Source organism: Gossypium arboreum, chromosome 7 (genome assembly GCF_025698485.1).
Source record: "Gossypium arboreum isolate Shixiya-1 chromosome 7, ASM2569848v2, whole genome shotgun sequence".
Taxonomy (NCBI): Eukaryota; Viridiplantae; Streptophyta; class Magnoliopsida; order Malvales; family Malvaceae; genus Gossypium; species Gossypium arboreum.
The window spans coordinates 73759685-73765684 of NC_069076.1; positions in this window are offsets into that span (position 1 = coordinate 73759685).

The following is a 6000-nucleotide window of genomic DNA, read 5'->3' on the forward strand; positions in this document are numbered from 1 at the left end:
AACCTACCAAAATAACTCTAGCCTATACATGCCATATACCATATATACAACTCTCAAAATGGTACCAAAATAGATGTCCGATAGTGTGAATGAGTCACTAACGATTCCCAAATCCAAGCTAGCTTTATAACACTATAAAATAGAGAACATTTCACACAATAAGCTTTATAGCCCAGTAAGTTCGTACCAAATTTAATCAACATTTTATATAACCCAAAACATCAACAAATAAACAATTAGTAGATCTCAAATCATCCATAAATTCTATTCCATCGCAATTAATATGTTCATACTAATTCATCAAGCTTCATACACATAATATCATCTACCACATAGGTATCGTACATACCTGAACTTTCCCATATTTATTCATTTTCATTCTTACCTCTCGTTCGAATACATTAATTCATTCAAAATTCTTTCCATACTTTATGAGCTTGCACACTTAGTGCATTAATAATTAACCGAAGCTGTTAAAATCTCGCACACTTAGTGCCATCTTAAATGACCAAAACTATCTCGGTATCGTACACTTAGTGCCTCGCATAGCCAAAGCTATTCCAATTCGCACAATTAGTGCTATTTATAGCCGAAGCTATTTTGAATCGCACACTTAGTGTTGAACATAGTTGATTTATCATCGTGCTCAAACCATAGTCAAATATATACAATTTATGCATCATCAAAGCATTAAAACATACTTGTAACATCATTTATCACGTACGAACTTACCTCGTACTCGTAATTGATAATTTAGATTGTTTACTCGATAACCTTTGATTTCCCTCGATCTAAATCCGAATTCTTCCTTTCTTGATCTATATGTATTCAAAATTAACCTTTTTATTCAGAAAATCATTCAATTCAATCCATATACACATATTTAGGGCAATTTACAAATTAACCCTCATATTTTCACATTTTAACATTTAGTCCCTAATTCATAAAATCACAAAATACACAAAATTTCTTTCTCCATTGCCTAGCCAAATTTTACCCTAGCTCATATAAGCCCACACATTTCATTTATTTCACATTTTAGCCCCTCAATTTCTCATTTTCACAATTTAGTCAAAATTACTCAAATTCATCAAAAATCCCAATACAAAACATGATAATCTAACACATATCTTTTATATACTATCATCAAACTTCATAAAACTCATAATTTCATCAATAACTCAACTCAAAATCATCAACAATTTCAGAAATTGAGACATGGGCTTGCTAGAACACTTAACAATGATCACAAAAAAGTAGAAATTATCAAAAATCGATCAAAACTCATACCTTAATCCTCAAATTTCCTAGCCTAACCCTAGAAGCTTTTATTCTTTCTTTTTCTTTGATAAATTTGGCAATGGTGATGTATATAAGACCAAATTTATGTTTTTGTTTTATTAATTTAACATTAATATTAATTTTCCAATTTTACCCTTTAATAAACCATTTAAAAGTCATTAACATATAAGTCCATTAATGTCCACTTACTAAATCTTTGGTCTAATAACATAATAAGGACTTCTCATTTAAAAAGACATAGCAAATAGACACTTTAGCAAATAGAAAGCCACTTTTATATTTTCTGCAATTAAGTCCTTATTGCAAATTAAGCATACAAATGATAAAATTTTTATACAAAACTTTCACACATGCTAATTCACATATTATAAGCATGAAAAATAATATAAAAATATTTTTCTAACTAGAATTCGTGGTCCTGAAACCACTATTCCGACTAGGGTCTAAGCTGGACTGTTACAACTCTCCCCCCTTAGGGATTTTCGTCCCCGAAAATCTTACTGGTGAATAGGTTTGGATATTGTTTTCTCATAACATCCTTGGGCTCCCACGTAGCTTCTTCGAACCCCGTGTCGATGCCGCAATATTTTTACTAACGCTATGTTCTTGTTTCATAGTTCTTTAACTTTACGAGCCAAAATACGGATTGATTCTTCTTCATCAGACATATCAGGTTGAATTTCAACCTCAGTCAGGGAAATGACATGTGTAGGAGATGATCTTTATCTTCATAGCATTGATACATGAAATACATTGTGATCTTTCTAACTCAAGTGGCAACAACAATTTATAAGCAACCGGCTCGATACACTCAATAATCTCATATGGCCTGATGAATCTCGGACTCAATTTACCTTTTCTGCGGAATCAAAGTACTTTCTTCCACGGGGATATTTTCAGAAACATTTTATCACCGATCTCAAATTCAATATCTTTTCTTTTCAAATCTGCATACGATTTCTGACGATCTGCAGCTGCTTTTAGACTATCTCGTATTACTTTCACTTTTTCTTCTATTTCTTTGATTAAATCAACCCCGTGAATCTTTTTCTCACTAAGCTCTGTCCAGTACAACGGTGTTTGACATTTTCCACCATATAAAGCCTCGCAAGGAGCCATTTTGATACTCAATTGAAAGCTATTATTATATGCAAATTCAATCAATGGCAAGTATCGTTCCCCATGTACCTTCAAACTCAAGAATACAACATCTCAACATATCCTCGAGTATCTGTATAATCCGTTCAGATTGACCATCTGTCTGCGGGTAAAAAGCAGCACTGAAATGCAATTTTGTACCTAAAGCCTCTTATAGTTTCTTCCAAAATCATGAAGTAAATCTCGAATCTCTATCTGACACAATAGATAATGGCACACCGTGCAATCTCATAATATCAGAAATGTATAACTTAGCTAACTTATCAAGCGAGTAATCTGCACAAATCAGAATGAAATGAGCCAATTTAGTCAATCTATCAGCAACAACCCAGATTGCATCTTTCTTACTTGGTGACAGAAGTAAACCTGATACAAAATCCATCGTGATTCTATCCCATTTCCACTCTGGAATCATAATCAGTTGTAACAAACCGGATGACACCTGATGTTCAGCTTTAACTTGTTGACAGATCAAACATTTTGAAACAAAGTCGGAGATATCTCTTTTCATTCCAGACCACCAGTAATGCTGTTTCAAATCATTATATATTTTCGTACTACCCGGATGTACAGATAACCGACTACTATAAGCTTCGTTTAAAATCATCTGAATTAACTCTGAATTTTTCAGAACACAAATCCGATATCGGAATCTAAAACGATCGTCATTATCAGCTCAAAATTCAGAATCAGAATCTAGATTACACTGGGATCATTTTGCTAAAATCTCATTATCAACTTTCTGAGCATCAATAATCGGCTGTAAGAACAAAGGTCTTGCTTTAAATTCTGCTAAAATCAAACCATCACCAGAAAAAGCTAAATGAGCATTCATAGCACGTAATGCAAACAATGATTTCTAACTCAAAGCATCAGTAACAACATTTGCTTTTCCCAGAAGATAATCGATAACAAGCTTGTAGTCTTTTAGCAATTCTAACCATCTTCTCTGTCGCAGGTTCAAATCTTTTTGAGTCATCAAATATTTTAAACTTTGATGATCTGAATATACATGACATTTCTCACCAAACAGATAGTGGCGCCAAATCTTCAAAGCCAACACAATTACAACAAATTGAAGGTTGTGCGTCGAATAATTCTTTTCATGCGGCTTTAGCTGTCTCGAGGCATAAGCTATAACTTTGCCTTCCTGCATCAAAACACAACCTAGACTATTCAACAAAACATCATTGTAGATCACAAATTCTTTACCCGATTCTGGTTGTACTAATATCGGAGCTTCAATCAATAAGGCTTTCAACTAATCAAAGCTTTTATGACACTTTTCAGACCATTCAAATTTCACATCTTTTTGAAGTAGTTTTGTCAACGAAGTTGCAATCATAGAAAAGCCTTTTACGAATCGTCAGTAATAACCAACAAGTCCTAGAAAACTGTGAACTTCAGAAACATTTCTCGGAGACTTTCAATATAAAACAGCTGAAATTTTGCTCGGATCGACTCAGATACCTAATGCTGACACAATATGACCCAAAAAACCAACTTTACGCAACCAGAATTCACATTTGCTAAACTTCGAATACAACTTCTTATCTCGCAAATTCTGTAGCACTATTCTCAAATGCTCAGCATGTTCGGTTTCATCACGCGAATAAATCAAAATGTCATCAATGAATACAACAATAAATTGATCTAAATACGATCTAAAAATTCTGTTCATCAAATCCATAAAGATAGCAGGTGCGTTCGTTAATCCGAAAGGCATAACTAAAAACTTATAGTATTCATACCTCATTCGGAAAGCAATTTTTGGAATGTCTGAATCTTTTATTCGCAACTGATAATAACCTGATCTTAAATCTATCTTTGAAAACACTGTAGCCCCTTTCAACTGATCAAACAAATCATCTATCCGCGGTAAAGGATATTTGTTCTTGATCGTCACTTTATTGAGTTGTCAATAATCGATGCACATTCTCATAGTTCTGTCTTTCTTTTTCACAAATAGAACATGAGCACCCCAAGTTAAGAAACTCGGTCTTGCGAATCCTCTATCGGTTAATTCTTGTAACTGAGCTTTCAAATCTTTTAATTCAGTCGGTGCCATTCTGTACGAAGCTATTGATATTGGAGTTGTTCCAGGCGCTAACTTAATAACAAATTCAACCTCTCGGATCAGTGGTAAACCTGGTAACTCTTCAGGAAACACCCCTGGTAATCATACACAACTGACACTGATTCAACCTTCTTTTCATTCACTTTCAAATCAAGCACATAACCTAAATAAGCTTCGCAATCTTTTCTCACATATTTTTGAGCTAATATCATTGAAATTACTGCTGGCAATCCATTCAAATCATCTGATTCAATTCGAATAATCTCATTACTCTTACATCTCAAGTCAATCATCTTTCTTTTACAATTTACAACAATATCATGCAACGTTAGCCAATCCATACCCAGAATTATGTCAAACTCGTCAAATGGTAACAACACCAAATCAACCGGAAAGTAATTACCCTAAATCATCAGTGGACAACTGTTGCACACTTTGTCAACCAAAACACACTTACCTAAGGAGTTTGATACTCTAACTACAATTTTAGTATACTCTACAAGCAAAGTCTTATTGGATACTAAATTCACATATATATACGAATGAGTAGACACTGGATCTCCCAATGCAATAACTTTAGTATCATAGAGAGTAAAACTACCGGTAATATCATCTAGAGATGACGCTTCTTCACGTGCTAGAAGAGCGTAGGCCCGTACAGGTGCTCTAGCATCAGATCTAGCTGCAGTGTCTCGCGTCACACCTCTACCACCACTCACATTTCATGTGTTTCTCGGTGGTCTACCTCTAGCTACAGTGTTACTCGGCCTCATGTTTTGAGCATTATCTTTTTCAGCTAACTCTGGGTAATCTTTTATAAAGTGATCTCGTGAACCACAACTGTAACAAGCTCTGTTATTACTTTTCCCTCAGAAATCTTTAAAATGCCGTCTTCCACATTGTTTACACTCAGGCTTAACATCCTTTGCATTACCAACACTTGATACAGAGGTAGATTGAGCTTTAGGGTTAGTATATTGCTTTCCACGATCTCTATTCTGATATCCTGCTGAAGCTATCGATCGATCAATAAAATCTCTAGATTTCTTTGACGAGGAATGATAATATTTATTCATTGATCTCTTTCTTGAATCTCTAGCCTCTGAATCAACTTCTCTCTTTTCTTTGTTGAGATCCTCAGCTTTATTGGCCCTTTCGACCAATACTACAAATTCTTTCAATTCAAGTATTCCGACTAACAGTTTTATATCTTCGTTCAATCCATTAACAAATCTTTTACACATGATCTCTTCAGTAGACATATATTTTCGAGCATACTTGCTCAAACGTACAAATTCTCTTTCATATTCAGTAACGGTCATCCTGTCTTGTTTCAATTCCAGAAACTCTTTATTTTTCTGATTAAGAAATCTCTGGCGTATGTACTTTTTTTGGAACTCGGTCTGAAAGAATTCCTAGGTAATTCGTTCTTTAGGAACCACCGATGTCAACATTTTCCACCA